At 36.4% G+C, this 14402-nt stretch overlaps 1 protein-coding gene and 1 long non-coding RNA gene across 9 annotated transcripts in view; one reads left to right on the top strand and one right to left on the bottom strand.

The window, feature by feature from the left end:
• The window catches only part of LOC140696380 (uncharacterized), a 146979-nt gene that overhangs the window by 45835 nt on the left and 86742 nt on the right, over positions 1-14402 (bottom strand). The window lies entirely within an intron of this gene.
• The window catches only part of FIGN (fidgetin, microtubule severing factor), a 167394-nt gene that overhangs the window by 112784 nt on the left and 40208 nt on the right, over positions 1-14402 (top strand). The gene's annotated exons all lie outside the window — the stretch shown is intronic.

Here is a 14402-nt window from a genome sequence, read left to right as displayed (position 1 = left end):
ACATCCTTTGCTCCCTGTAAAAGCAGATATCAACAGTTCAACAAACACTAGCGGATATGAATGGGAATTTAAGTTTTGTTTTATTAAATCATACAAGTCTGTGTTGTAAGGATAACCAATTTTAATCGTAGAAGCCTTCAGCAATTAGAAGAGACCATTTTTGGCACTGGGGAAGTAGAGGCTAATACCTTGATGTACACTAGTTTTGTTTCTTTGGGAGTTTGCTCAGCAGATTATGACTTGTGAAATCTTTGTCACATCTTTGGAAGAAAGCCACAAGAAAAACTTGAGATGTAGAATCCATAAAAGGAAGTAGTCTGATTCAGCCTTGCTGTGACTAACAGTTTGATTGTAGAATGTGCCATTGTATTTTATCTTCAATCTGCAAATTGTACATTGAATTTTCTTTCAAAACCCATAAATAAAACAATCAGAGATTCACTCACACAATAATTGCCCTTATTCCTTGGTTTCTAAAAGCTGAAATGAATGTTTAGTTGTTACTAGATGTATGAATTTATAAGAGAATATAACCCCCAAATGTGAGAAAAATGGCAATCATATTTTCAGTGATTTTTGACCAACTGTTTTCTCAGTTTAGAACTATAGATAAATAAAAGGAATGGTTAAATTGATTAGTACAACAGGATGTCTTTCTTTTCCTCTAAATATATGATAGGAGGTTGTACTATATATTCTTTTTTTGTTAACCATGCTGCTAAGAATTCTTCCTGAAATTGATCCTAAATCTCATCTATGTTTTACCCATTTAAAGCTTTGCTTTAACTAGAAATAGAGAGAAAAAAAAACATTTTTTATCTCTGTATAATATTGTTTCATGATTTCTTCTGAAAAGCTGGGATTCTACTTGAATAAGCCTTCATTCCTATCTATTCTTAGAGTGTTCACAGAGCTAACCAGTGTTCTTGGATATTGCTAATTGAACATTTTATCCTACTTGATCTTTCATAAAAGTTCAACAAAGTTTGCCTCCTTTTTCATGTACTTCTTTTTCTAGTTGACCGTGATCTCCTAGTTTTCTTCCTGTCTTAGCAGTATATCCTTCTCATTATCGTTTACTGGTTCTTCTTCTGTTTGAACTCTAAATGTTAAGAGTGTCTCCCAGGGCTTGGCTCTTCTTTTTAATCTACACACTCTCCTTATGTGATTTCAAGCAGCCCCGTTGGTGTCTTTAAATACCATTTTGGGGGAAGCTGATGGTGTCCAAATATTTCTTTCTGGTTACTATGCCCTCTAAAACACCAGATTCCTGTATCTAACTGCCTACTGGATAGCTCTACTTAGATGTCTACATCTTAGATCTCTACTTAGGTATCTGCAAATTGAAGGAGTCAAATGGATAACTTTTAATTTTGTCCCTCCAGAATTGTACCTCTCCCAGGCTTTCCCATCAAGAGTATGTAGCACTATTTACTTGGTTGCTAAAACTAAAACCTTCCAAACTATCCTTGATTACACTCTTTCCCTCAGTTTGAGCTGCTGCTGGTCATCAAGACAATAGCTGTTCTCTTAGCAAAGCATATGAGACAGTTCTTGTCATTCGAGGATTAGGAAAAGCCTTTCCTGACCATGCAAACCAATGTGGACACTTGGTCATTTTCCATTCTGTTCTATCAGTTTAATTCTCTGAATAGGTCTTATCTCTATCAGATAGTTTTCTTTTTTAAAGAGTGTGTTTGTTTTTCTATTTTCTTTGTTATTTGTGGAGGGTTTTTTTTTTTTTAGTGTTGTTTCTTTCTCCAAACTCTGTGAGACATTTAGTAAAGTAGTTGTTGAGTCAATGAATGTTTGCATCTTTGTTCATTCATTCATAGTCATCATGAGGACCTTCCACATTCCAGGCACTGTGTTAAGGATAAAGAGTTGATTAAAATACAATTCTTGCCCTCAAAGTTTTCACAGTTTAGTGCAGGAGGGACCCATACAAGTAAACAATTACAGTACAGGGTGAAGAATGCAATAGTGGAAGCCCGTCCAAAGTATAGAAGTAGCTTAGAACAAGATGTGGTTGACTCTGAGGTGGGGTTTGGAGCTGGAGGGATCCCAGTGGAGGGGTGATTTACTTAAAATTTAAAACATGAATGGGATTTTTCAAGTAAACAATGGGAAAAGAATAGAGATTTCTAGACTGAGATGCTAGCACAGGCCAAGGCACAGTGGTATGCAGTACCTGGGAAATATGTGGAAGCACCTGCTCTTGCTGAAACATGGAGTGATGTGGAGAACAAAGGGAGTCGAGCTAGAAAGGCAGCCATAGGCAGAAAGGGCCTGGTGTTTTCTGCTAAGAAGCTTAGACTTCATCTTGTGGTAAACTAATGAATTTTGACAATTTTTAAGCAGGTAATAGATATGCTTACATTTTAATCTTAGAAAGATTTTTTTTAAAAGCAGTGGTATGGGGGAGGGATTTAGAGGCAAGGAGACCAGTTAAGAGGGCAGGACTGAGACAACAGATGAAGGCCTGGGATATGCAAACATGTTGGGGATGAAGCAAAGGATATGGAAATGAGAAAAAAGTCAGAGGTGAAGAAGTCGGTTGTATTGGTGTTCTTTGTAAATGCAGAGTGGTTCAGAGTGGAAATGAAGGAGAGGGAATGAAACCAGGGTTTCTATCTATTGATACTAGTCCTCTGGGGTGACGCTAACCAAAACAGAGGGTACAGAAAGGAGAACAGGTTCATATAGGAATACTATTCATTTGATAAATACAATATATATTGAGTGGTTATATATATTATATATATAGAGAGAGAAACAGAGAGAGAGAGTGTGTGTTATTGTGCTTGGGACTCCTTGTTTTTTTAAAGATGAGTTTAGTTTTAGATTTCTCAAGTTGGAGAATTTACAAAAAAATCTACTGCAGTGTGAAAAATAACAGAATTTAATTTCAAACCCCAAGTTCTTGTCCTAATTTTGCGACTAAGCTAACTGTGTGATTTGTGGCCTTTCTCTGCTTTTTGTTTTCTCATTTCTATCATCTTGATACTAGTATGATATTATTTCCAGAAAAAGTTGCCTTGATACTTTAAACCTTTCTTTCTTGATCATATATTCCAGACTTTGAGTCATTATCCATGCACTCAAAGAATAATAGAATTCTAGGTCTTAGAAGGAGATCATTTAAACCAGTTCCCTGCTTTTCACACCCTTGGTGTCAGTTGAGAAAACAGAGGTCCAAAGAGTTTAGACTGTTGAAGGTAATGCAGTAAGTCTGTGCTGGAATAAGCATTGGAACTCCTAACTTTCAGTACACGATCTTGACCTACCTCTCAACATAATGATCCACATTATCCTCTGTTGACTTTCCTGTGGTCCTGAAAACCCAGTTGAAGGAGACAGCTCCTCCTTTGCCGACTTACCTCTTCACTGCATAACTCTTTTGGGCAGAGGGTTATGCTGAGGGAGGGGTTAGTGAGAAAACCAGTAACCTCTAAATCTAGTCCTTTGGGGGATTCAGTGTGAGTTAGTATAGCACTGGGTGAGTTGAGGTTTGCTTGAGAGAGACTCTGCCCTTTACTCCTTCCTGTGTTCACATTCTTTCCAACTACACTCAAGTTTCAAAACCAGACCCAGATGTAGTAACGTGTGGTTATAAAGGAAGAAGGTCAGCTTCAGCTCTGACATATATTTGCACATCCTGGGGTTTTAAACAAACAAAGGGAGTGTTCATTGCTGATTCATGTTTTGCTTTTGGTCCCTAGATCCTTTTTTGCTGTAGTCACGTGGCATGCACCATGGTGGCTCTCATCATATAATGCATTCCAGGTTCTCCTAAATCCTAAAGCACTTTATAAAAATAAAACCATAGGTCTCATTTTTCTGATGAAGAGAGCAAGGCATAGAGGGATTTTACAAAGTGATACAACAAATAAAGGAGGAAAAAGAATTCAGGATCATTTTTTTTTCACTTTCCATTAAATGATATTCCCTCATGCTTTTCTGTTGTCAAAAGCCCTCTCTGCGTTCTGTATTGTTAGGTCATCATCTCCTATAGTTTGCACAATGCACCGTATTATGGATTGCTCACAAAGCAGCAGATATGAATTCTTTATAATGGATTTATTCTTTTCAATTTTTTGTCATCTTTGGGCTTAATAGAAATAGTTCAGCATGTTATATTGTATGATCTGTTCCTAAAGAGATAAAAGAGTTCTGTGTTTTGAAGGAAGCATTTATATTGGTTAATTTGCTGCACTGCCTGCAGGAATGTTAGTATGTAGGAGGAAAACAACTGTTTCCTGACAAGATTTTCCTTAACTCTGCTAGAAACTCTTATCTTAACGGTAAAATAAAGAGAGAAGTAATCCATAAACAATTAAAGAATGATATCTTCAGGAATGTTTACCTTCCCTCAGACAGAACATCTAAGATTGTGGGCCAAAAAGGTGTCTTTTCTTACATGAAAAAAAGGCTCTTTCTTAATTCCCTTCCCAGCTTGTAAACCACGACACCACAGATGGAGTGAACATGCAAACACGAGCCTAGACATCTCCTCCCTGGATAAAATGTTCCCCGCCTGCTCTTTGGAGAGCCACTAGTCTAAGGATAATAGATAGAGAGCGTTCTGTGCACCTTCCTTTAAGAAATTAAACGTCACTGTCCACAATGTGCAAAAGACTGTGAAATTGAAAGCATGTCCCTGGAGTGGATAAAAAATAATAATAAATGGCAACTCAAAAACAGACCACTGGCAAATAATCAATTATCTTCTGAATTACTATATAAAACTACAGTTCATTTTGCCAGCCTGATGGGAAACGGCTCTCTCACGGGAGGCGGTCAGCTTAGATTGGGGAGTTGTTGTAAGTTTACTTCCAGGGTACCTTTGTGTAAACATCCACTTGTCCCTCATACTGGTGTGACGCAACATTAAAGCTCACATGATTGGTTTGCAGAACTAACTATGAAATAGCAAACTCATTTGAAAAGAAATCTGTTGCCTGTTTCATCTCTGTGGTTTTAGTATTGACTCACATAGCTTAATTTTTAAACCTGGGGTAACAGTTAAACTTTCCTAAAGATTAAGGACAGGTTGAGTAGAGTTTTGCTGGGGCAGCACTATTTTATGAACTCAAATTTAATGTTTGGCTTACAGATAGATTTAGAGCTGGTTTAAGGACAGGAAACCAGGAAAAGGCATCATGTTTTACTACTGGCTGCTCAGATAGACAAAATGGGTAGAAATTTAGACTGTTTTGGAAGGATATCTATGATTAATAAATAGGGGGAAAGTGATAATGGCTGGCTGGCTTAGATTTTGTGTCAGTAAAATTCTAAGTGAACTATAAAATGTACATACCAGAGTTTAATAAATAATACACATTTCTGATAACGTTCCAGAAATGAAGGCCCATGGCAATGTACAAATGGTTCCAGCATCTCTAACTGAAGAGAGGAGTATCATAGATGGAGCAGCTTTGGAAACCTGCTGAAGGAGAGACTGTAAAGGAAGGAAATACTGCAATAGAGAGACCTTCAATTCTCACTGTCCTTGTTACTTTTTAAAATGGGGAGGAAGATTTACTAAAAGTCTTATCAGAGTTTGAGTCCTTAATACAGAGTACAGGGGACTGTTCCTTTAGTTAATAAGACCCACTCCTCTCCCCCAGGTAGTCAGTCCTGATTACACCCAGCCTGTCCCCTACCATACACACATCCACGTGCACATGCGTTTAATTATACCCATTTACAGATGACATAGATGCTAACTGCCCACAGACAGACAACTAATGAATGACAGTCCTGGGGTTTATCAAGTCATGTTTAGTCCTTTAACTGTCTTTGTTTCAATCCCTAAGTCACTTTATCTATAGGCCAGAGAGTAAACTATCTTTCTCTTTTAACTGACATTTGAAATTCAGGGTAGTTCTTCAACAGCTTGCTAACTTACTTTGTCACAATATACTTGTCTTCATTTATTCTCCAGCTATTCTTTTTAAAAAAAAATTCTCTTAACTAGTTAATACGTACTTACGGTTAAAAAAGAAGAAGAAATTCAAACAGCACAAAGGAGTATACAGTGAAAATCAGTCTAATCCTTCCCTTCCCTGGGGTATCCCACCTCAGGGGTCCCTGCCTTCCCAGTGTTGTAGGTTTTCTTCCTAAATCAAAGATTCCTTGTATACACAAGCTTTTATGTCTATCCTCCCCCACAGTTTACCCAGATGGTAACACACTGTACACACAGTTTTGCTTGTTGAGCTTTCTCACTCTAGCTATCAGCAAAATCTCAGTCAGTTCTGACTAGTCCACCAGAGGTGACATTATTTGCTGTGTTGCAATATAAGAGGATGCATGAAATTAAGTCTTGACTTGGCTCCTTCTCAACCTCCTTTCTAAAGGATAGACTATTCTCTCTTTGGATCTGCAGGCATTGTTCATTGATACGTTGTCAGCACTTCCGTACATATTCCTATGCTGTAGTGATTTTTCTCACTGAAATGTGTGCCGTGACCATTCAGCACATGTCTTCACCTGTTAGATCAGATACCATCAGTGAGAAAGAGAGTGAAGCAACTCTTACTAGGCCCATCAGTTCCTTCATGCCTAGATTACATCAAATACTGTTAGGAAAGTTTGAAATAATACAGCACTACACAACCACGAGGCTACCCAGAGGCCTTGAGAAAACGGATGAATTTCTAAAGAGGGAGCTGGCTCTTTTTATACAATAAGATCAAAGCCACAACGCTATTTTCCCCTTAATCCTTTTCAAAAAGTGTATTACTATATTTATCCTCCTTTACTGGTAATTTTCTTGCTCATTAACACATCAGCAGTTGCATTTATGAGTTCGGAAGCTTACTTTTCATCTTGGCGTTTGGATAACATGACTGAAGTTGGGTTTTATTACTATGCACAGTCGTTAGCCACATCAGGTGTTTCAGTGACAATCTCTGTTAATTCAGAAGAAGAAGAAAGTTTCATCTAATTTTTGCCACCTAACAAATAATAACAATCTAATCACCATTGTAAGAAATGCTTATAAAAGAGCCTCTTCTTTTCACTTTCTCAGAAGCCAATTGACTTCTCTCCCTTCATAAAGTGACAGAAGTATTTCAGGCCAGTTGAGATGCTGCTGTGGAATTAACTCAAGAAATGGGTTTTCAATACATTAGTTTCAGAGTTTTGTTCAACATCTATGAATAGGCTAGGTACATTTCTGTGCTCCTTGAGGGCTCTATCTGCCCAGGAGTTTCTGGATCACATCTTTCACTTCAGAAGAATATCTAGTTTGATTTTGCACGTGGAAGTGCATTTGGTAATGCATTTAAAGAATGCTTTGGGTATTCCCGAAAACAGAATTTCCTAGTAATTTAGGTTGGCATTTGGGGTTAACACACTAGTTCATCTCAAAGTATTGAACAAATGGTAGCTATGCTAGTAGAGCAGTTGTACGTTCTACATTTCTTCTGGGAGTCTTTCCCCAAAATATGTCTTCTTGCTCTGTTCTGTGCTGATTTTCATCATCTTATTCCTTGTTTTGTTTCCAGAAAGTAATTTGGGTTTTTGAACAAAGCTGTTGAACCTATTTATCATTCTTTCTTTAGATTTTTTTTTTTGCATAATTACCATAGAGTTTCTGGGTATTTAGTAGGGAAAGAATTAATTTATGGCCCCCTTAGAGGGTTTGGTACAGGGAAGGATTCATTTGTGCATATAGGTGATGTAGTTGTTTTGACTCCTCTGTGGCTGTGAAACCAAATGTTGGGCACAGGGAGTTGTTGAATGAATGTTTCATTAGACATGAAAGAGCTGATACACCTGGTGAGAGTTGCTTCCCTCTCTTCTCACTGTGGCATATAAGAACAAGCGAGAGAAAGTGGAGATGCTTCCCAAGAAGGGCTGCTTATATGTTCTTAGTGTGCCCACTGCAGACCCGTGGACTGTCACAGCACTGGTCCAGGCATTCAATCCGCTTATACACAGGGAAACATCCCACAAAGGCCCCAGTGAGATGCCTCAGGAATTCCTCCACTTTTTAAAGAATCACTTACTTACCACAAGCAATGGGCTCCCTAAGACTATTCAATAGTATCTATTCCCCCAAGGACAAATTATTCCTCCCAAGAGACAGAGTACCAAGATTTTTTTCTTAAAAGGAAAAAAAAAAAAGGTCCAACGATGACTTTTTTAGCCCTTCTTCCCTCTTTCTCTTTAGTAGCTCCTGTAGTTCGTTTTCTCTCAGGGAAACCCCTGGAATCGGCAAGTGATGTGGTATTCCCAGCTTGTTAAGTTTATATTAAACCTGGGAAAGTCAGCTGTAACTACAGTTTTCACTTCATTCTTAAGCTTCCAAACACAAAATTACCATATATATCTAAGAATTTCAGAATCTCAAATTGAGTGCATTGTGCACTGTATCTTCTATTACATATTTGTGAAATCCTTTCATTGAAGTATGAATAATTCTCCATATTTTCTACACTATTTGGCATGACCCACTAAAAATGTGTAATAAGGGATTCTGCCTCCCTCTTACCACCATAATCTGGTTAAGTGAAAGAACTCGTTGCTGGTTACATTCAGACTTCTCTTAATTATACAAATCTTCTTTGTCTTACAAGACTACTCTAGAATTCCTCTTGAATTTTCAGCTTCACTCAGGCAACTCTGTGAGAACCCTGTCCAGAAACACATGCACACGCGCACGCGCACGCACACAAGCAGACATACGGTCATCTGTCCGACATCCTGATCTTTGACATAGCCCCAATATTTTGCAAGGATATGCCTCTTCTAGCACATTCTATGTACTTAATGTCAAAATGTTCCACTGAAATTTATCAATGTTTATGTTTCTAGGCTAGTCATTTACAGAACCTATTTTATCATCCCTGTTAATTAAATTTGTTGAGAGTGAAGAGGCTTCCTAAAACAGAGTTCTATGATGGCTTCAAATTGAGCTGAATAAAAATCAGTGGGGATTAGGGGAAAGGTGGACTTGACATCAAAATAGCATTAGATTTAATATCCTTATTGGAAATACTGTTTCTTTTTTTGGAACTTTCTCTCCCTTCATCATCATGAGGAATGAGATATGCCTTGACACTCATTTCTGTGTTTTTTTTCCTCCTGGAGTGGAGTCTGGTAGAGCCAGACTCTTTGGATGGACAAAAGACAAGTACAAGTTTCTTACTGTTTGCTTCCAGTCAGTTGGACTTTTAAAGATAGCCTTCTTTCTGTTTTCCATTTATAGTGTATATCTGCTTATCCATATACCTTCAGATCAATAAAAGAGTGGATATTTAAAATTATGTGTAGTGGCCAACAGCCGGAATCATGCCAGGCAACTTTACATTTTAAATTCTTCCTGGGCTCTAAAGGTAGATGAAGCCAACCTTCCTTTTGACTCAGCAGGCAAGTTTTACTATGATAAGGGTACTACTATTTTAAAAAGTAACTATTGAACAATTTAACTCCAGAAAGCATTCCCACCCTGTGAAATAGTACAGAGGTGCCTGCTTCCTTATTGACAAAGCAGTGCAAAATAATGCCTGTTAGAAGCAATTTTAATCATTTGGTAGCTAGCTTCTGACTCCTCATTAGATTTCTAACCCAAACTCTCATGCCAGATCCAGTGTCCCAGTTTTTCTGATTTGGCAGGTGGAGGCAATCTAATCTTTTCAGGTTTAGCACATGGCAGAAATTTGGCTTGATCAAGCCCTCTAAGAGAGGATCCTGACTTGTCTACAGCTAGGGGCTGGATTAGTTCTAAGCTCAAGTTTAGACTTTCAAGCATTATGCTTTTATGGGACACCTACCTTCCTTCCTTCCTTCCTTCCTTCCTTCCTTCCTTCCTTCCTTCCTTCTTTCCTTCCTTTACTGTTTCATTATAACCATAAAAGTTTCATTTTTAATCAAGTTCTTATTTTGGGTGACATGTCACAGTGCTTGCCTTAAAGCTTCTGGATCTTTAGAATTCTTGATACCTAACAGCATAAGGTGATCATTCATGAAGAACAAGAAAAAATTTATGCAGCTCTCAGATTATCTCTAGATATCTCTAAGGGTAAGAGTCAGCAACCAAGGGGTAATATCCATTCATTAATTAATACTCTTACAGATTTATGTATTTTGTATATGAATAGTCTTGGGGAGATGTATTTTGTTGCCAATTCTAGATATGTATCTGATTATTTGCAAAAGGAAAGCTACTTATTCCGAATCTGAGTCTTTTGATTTCAAACCTTATTCTTAACCTTAATCTAATTTGACATTGTTGGAAGAGTTGTTATAAAAAAGGAATTGAAGAAGCAATGAAAGTCTACCCAGCTCAGGTCACTTATTCTGTAAATACCTCCAGAATCTTAGTAGGACCCAAAATGTTTCTGCTGCCTGCAGTGTCTAGAAAAGGAATTATCTTTGTAAATGTAGATCTCAGTGTGTGTGTATGTGTATGTGTGTGTGTTTGTAGTGTATGCTTCATTATAGGAGACATTATAAACCTTACAGCTTAAATAGAGCTTAAACCACACTATTTGTCTCTGAGAAACCAAGCTATATGTGGGAGAAAGACAGCATCAGCCTCAACATTCTGGAATATACACTCGTTTTCTAATACAGTATATCAGAATGGATTCATCAGTCATGAATTATAAAAATGTGATTACTTTTTTAGTGAGAAAGATACAATTGGTGACAAAAGCTAGTAGAATCTGATGACAGAGGTTAGGAACACGGAGGAGATGTGGTATGTGTGATGTTTCCATACCAGGTATATCAGATTTCCAGTGTCAACTGAAAACCTATCATGGACTGTAAAACAGTTGCCATTTTTTTCTGTCACACCTCTTATCACATTATCTAAAGTTAATTGTGGTCTTGTTTCCAACATTGGACTAGGAGGTCCTTATAGTTATCTCACCTCTTTATCTCTGGAACCTGACAAAGATTGGTGCCTAACCTATATGAGGTTTGTTAAATAAATGTCAAGGAGCCATTTGGGCTACCAGCTGTATCTTAAGTCATGATTTGTAAAGTGTTGGCTACTTCATTTTGAAAGGTCATGGCTTGAGATGCCATATTTCCTAATTGAAAACCAGTTCTTAGAGAAGAATAAAAATCTCGAGTATATACTATGCATGTGTGTGTGTGTGTGTGTGTGTGTGTGTGTGCATGCACGTGAAGGTATAAAATTATTTTAACACAGGGTATGTTATAGCACAATGTCTTATGATAATAGAGCTGATAAACTCAGACTAGAAGTCCCTGGTCCAACTTCTCATCCCAGCCTGGAATGCCCTCTACAGTTGATCAGTCTCCTGCTAGAACTCTCCCCCTTTGTGAATTAATAAATAAAATATCCCCACTTCTTTCTTTTTTTCACATTTTTAAGTAAAATAATTAACTGTGAGGGCCTGTGAAAAATAACTAGGCCTAGAGACAACACATAATGGAGGTTTGTTCTCTAGCCTTTCCCCTTCCTCTTTACAAAGCAGTTCTAATCCATTTTATGCTGATGTACTTGGTGCTTAGAGGGTAAATACAACATTGAGTTATACCCTATTTCATATTACTAAGATTGAAAGTGGGTCAAAGTCCCTGCTAACCTAAAGAAATAACTACCTAGAGTCCAGCATTAGTGCTCTGGAGGATGAGTGCAAACCGGATTAATATGTCACCATCTGCATCAATAACCTATCCTTTTTTGGTGCTAAGTACTATGCCAAAATTAAAACCAAATAACATGAGGTTCTTGCCTATAAACAATTACAATTTAATAGGCAGTTTTCATCATTCCAATATATTCTGCCTTTGAATGCAGATGATGATATGGTATATTAAATATGGTACAACAAACATCCTGTTCAGGATGCTGTAATATGATCTCTATAGTTCTAGGAATGGAATGAAATCAATGATAAAAGGTGGACTAAAAACAACACTTAATGAAATGATATGGGAAAGCTCATTTTTTCCACCTTTCTCCCAGCACTCAAGATTATTCATAGATATTCAAGAGATACTCATATTCTCACCTATTCAAAATGAGACCTAAGGACACCATCGCTTTCAGATTCTTCTTATAGTCTTATTGGCTCTTGACTTCAGTTTAACAAGACATTTCTGTAAATTAAGTCCACAACTATAGGTTGTTTAGATAACATGAGACATAGACCCTAAAAACATTCACTGCCTTTCTGTTATTTTTAGAACTAAGGAGAAAGAAAAAAAAAAGTCTGTAAAAATGTGTTCAAAATAAATAGTATTAAAAAAGTGAAACCTCTTAAAAAGAAAATATCTGTTGCACAAAATCCAATTTGCATTTTATACCGATTTCTATCTTATAGACAGAAATTCATGGTGAGGGGGGAGTTGCTCCAAATAAGAATAAGATCACATAAATATTTTAAAATTGCATACACAAAATAGATAACTTTCTGATATAAAACATTAGAAATGATATTTAAAAAATTAATACTAATGCCTTAAGATAATCAATAAATCACAAAATAAACTGCAACCATAATTTGGTTCTAGAAAAATTAATATTATTGTCATACAATTTTAGCCATAAAAACAGCAGCAAAATATGAAGCTTCAGTAAAGCAAAACATTGCCTTCAACTTTATATCCAAAATACTATGGCTTTTTTTTTTTTAACCTTCCTCCACTGTTAGAGTCTATTCATTATCTGGTAGCAACTTTATAATATATTTTAATAGGAGGAAATAATGCATAAAGCTCTAGGACTGTACTTAATGTTTAGCAAGGTTGAGAACTGTGCCTATTTTTATTTACCATTGTATTCTCAGTGCTAGCACAGGGCCTGGAAAGTGATCGAAATAATTAAGATTTATTTAGTGCTCATTATGTACTAGTCACTTTCTAAGCATATTATATGTATTAGCTCATTTAATCTTCACGTCAATTCTTCGAATAAGTGCCATTTTACAGATGAGAAAACGGAAACCCAGATTGGTGGTATATTGCCAGTAAGTAGTAGGGTTAAAATTCAAACTCTGGAAATCTTGCTCCAGATCTTGTCTCTTAATTACTATTATGTTATATTGTATGTATTAGTCAAACTTTAAACATTGAGTGAATAAAAGAGTGGGAGTGAGTAAACACAAAAATCTACCTTTTTCTACTAGTGGTCATCACCTCAACGTTTTCAAAAGGAAGTATGGGAGCATAAGACATATATTTATTAAAGCAAGGGTGGTGTGTGTATGTTTGAGAGGGCAGGTAGGAAGATTTGCAGTGAATTTAGGTCTTTATGAGTTCTTCAAGGTTATTTATTTATATAATTTTCCAATATTATTAAGCTTATGATGAGCTAGGTACTGTTTTTCAAGAACGCCTTTCAAATGAATGCATATGAGTTACATGTGAGAGACCAATAAAAGCAATAGGCCTTAATAAGAAGGAAAAAGAATTGATCAAAATATTTAGGTCCAAGGGAAAATTAATTAGTATTCCTTGCACTATAGTAACTGGTCAATTCCTGCATAACTTTGCTAAAGTCACTCATTTCCTCCATGTTCTAGTTTTCTTAACTTATAAAACAAGATAGAGAGTTGGAATTGAGTTCATCTGTGAACCAGTGAAAATTACTCAGAAAATATAAAAAATTTCGAGAAATTATGGACTATAGGGCTTTGGAAAAGTTCAGAGGGTGCTTGTAAGGCCTGAGAGATGGGAGTGGGAATAATTAATACTTTTCTTCTTAAACAAGCAGAAGACAAAAAACTTCTTTAGCTGAGCATCTGCTAACTAACCTAAGCAAAAATTTTAACTGTTTAATGTTTAAATTGAGGTATTATGTTTTTAGATAAATATATTTGCACAAAGTAATCCAGAGTAGATAATTTGTCAGTGTATCTATTTTTTTTTATAAATTATGTTAAAACAATTCCAAAAAAATCCTATTCCTAATTACTAATTTTCTAGGCTCATTCTTAACATTTTTATCTAGTAAAGTGTGTGTGTGTGTGTGTGTGTTTGTGTGTTAATGGATCTTTTCCTGTCACCTTCCCCTGTTTTGTGGAATTCTCTTCTCTGAATTGCCTGACACTAAGTGATATAAATTTCTAAATATAGGCGGAAAAGCTGTTATTTTTTATTTAGCTTTTACCGTGTAATGGAATTTGTGACAACATTATTTGCTACAATGTTATTTTGTATCTTGATCAGTGATCTTTGTAAAGGACCCTGAGATATGTGTACAAAAGGTGCTATATAAGCTGTGAATGGAGGGGCAAATGACCTTCATTCAAATATACCCAAGTAGTCATTACCAAAGTTTTAAGCAATTTGAACTGCCTAACTGGAGGTATGACAACAGTAATTGTGGATGTCCTTAAAGGATATCCGTACACATTTTGATCAGTGAATATCCTAAGTTCACTTTAAAAGAAGTAGTTATTACTAGGTAT

The sequence above is a fragment of the Vicugna pacos genome, chromosome 5 (genome assembly GCF_048564905.1).
Source record: "Vicugna pacos chromosome 5, VicPac4, whole genome shotgun sequence".
In the NCBI taxonomy this organism is placed as follows: domain Eukaryota; kingdom Metazoa; phylum Chordata; class Mammalia; order Artiodactyla; family Camelidae; genus Vicugna; species Vicugna pacos.
The sequence above is the reverse complement of the archived record's forward strand: the minus strand, read 5'-3'. Positions and strand labels throughout refer to the sequence as shown.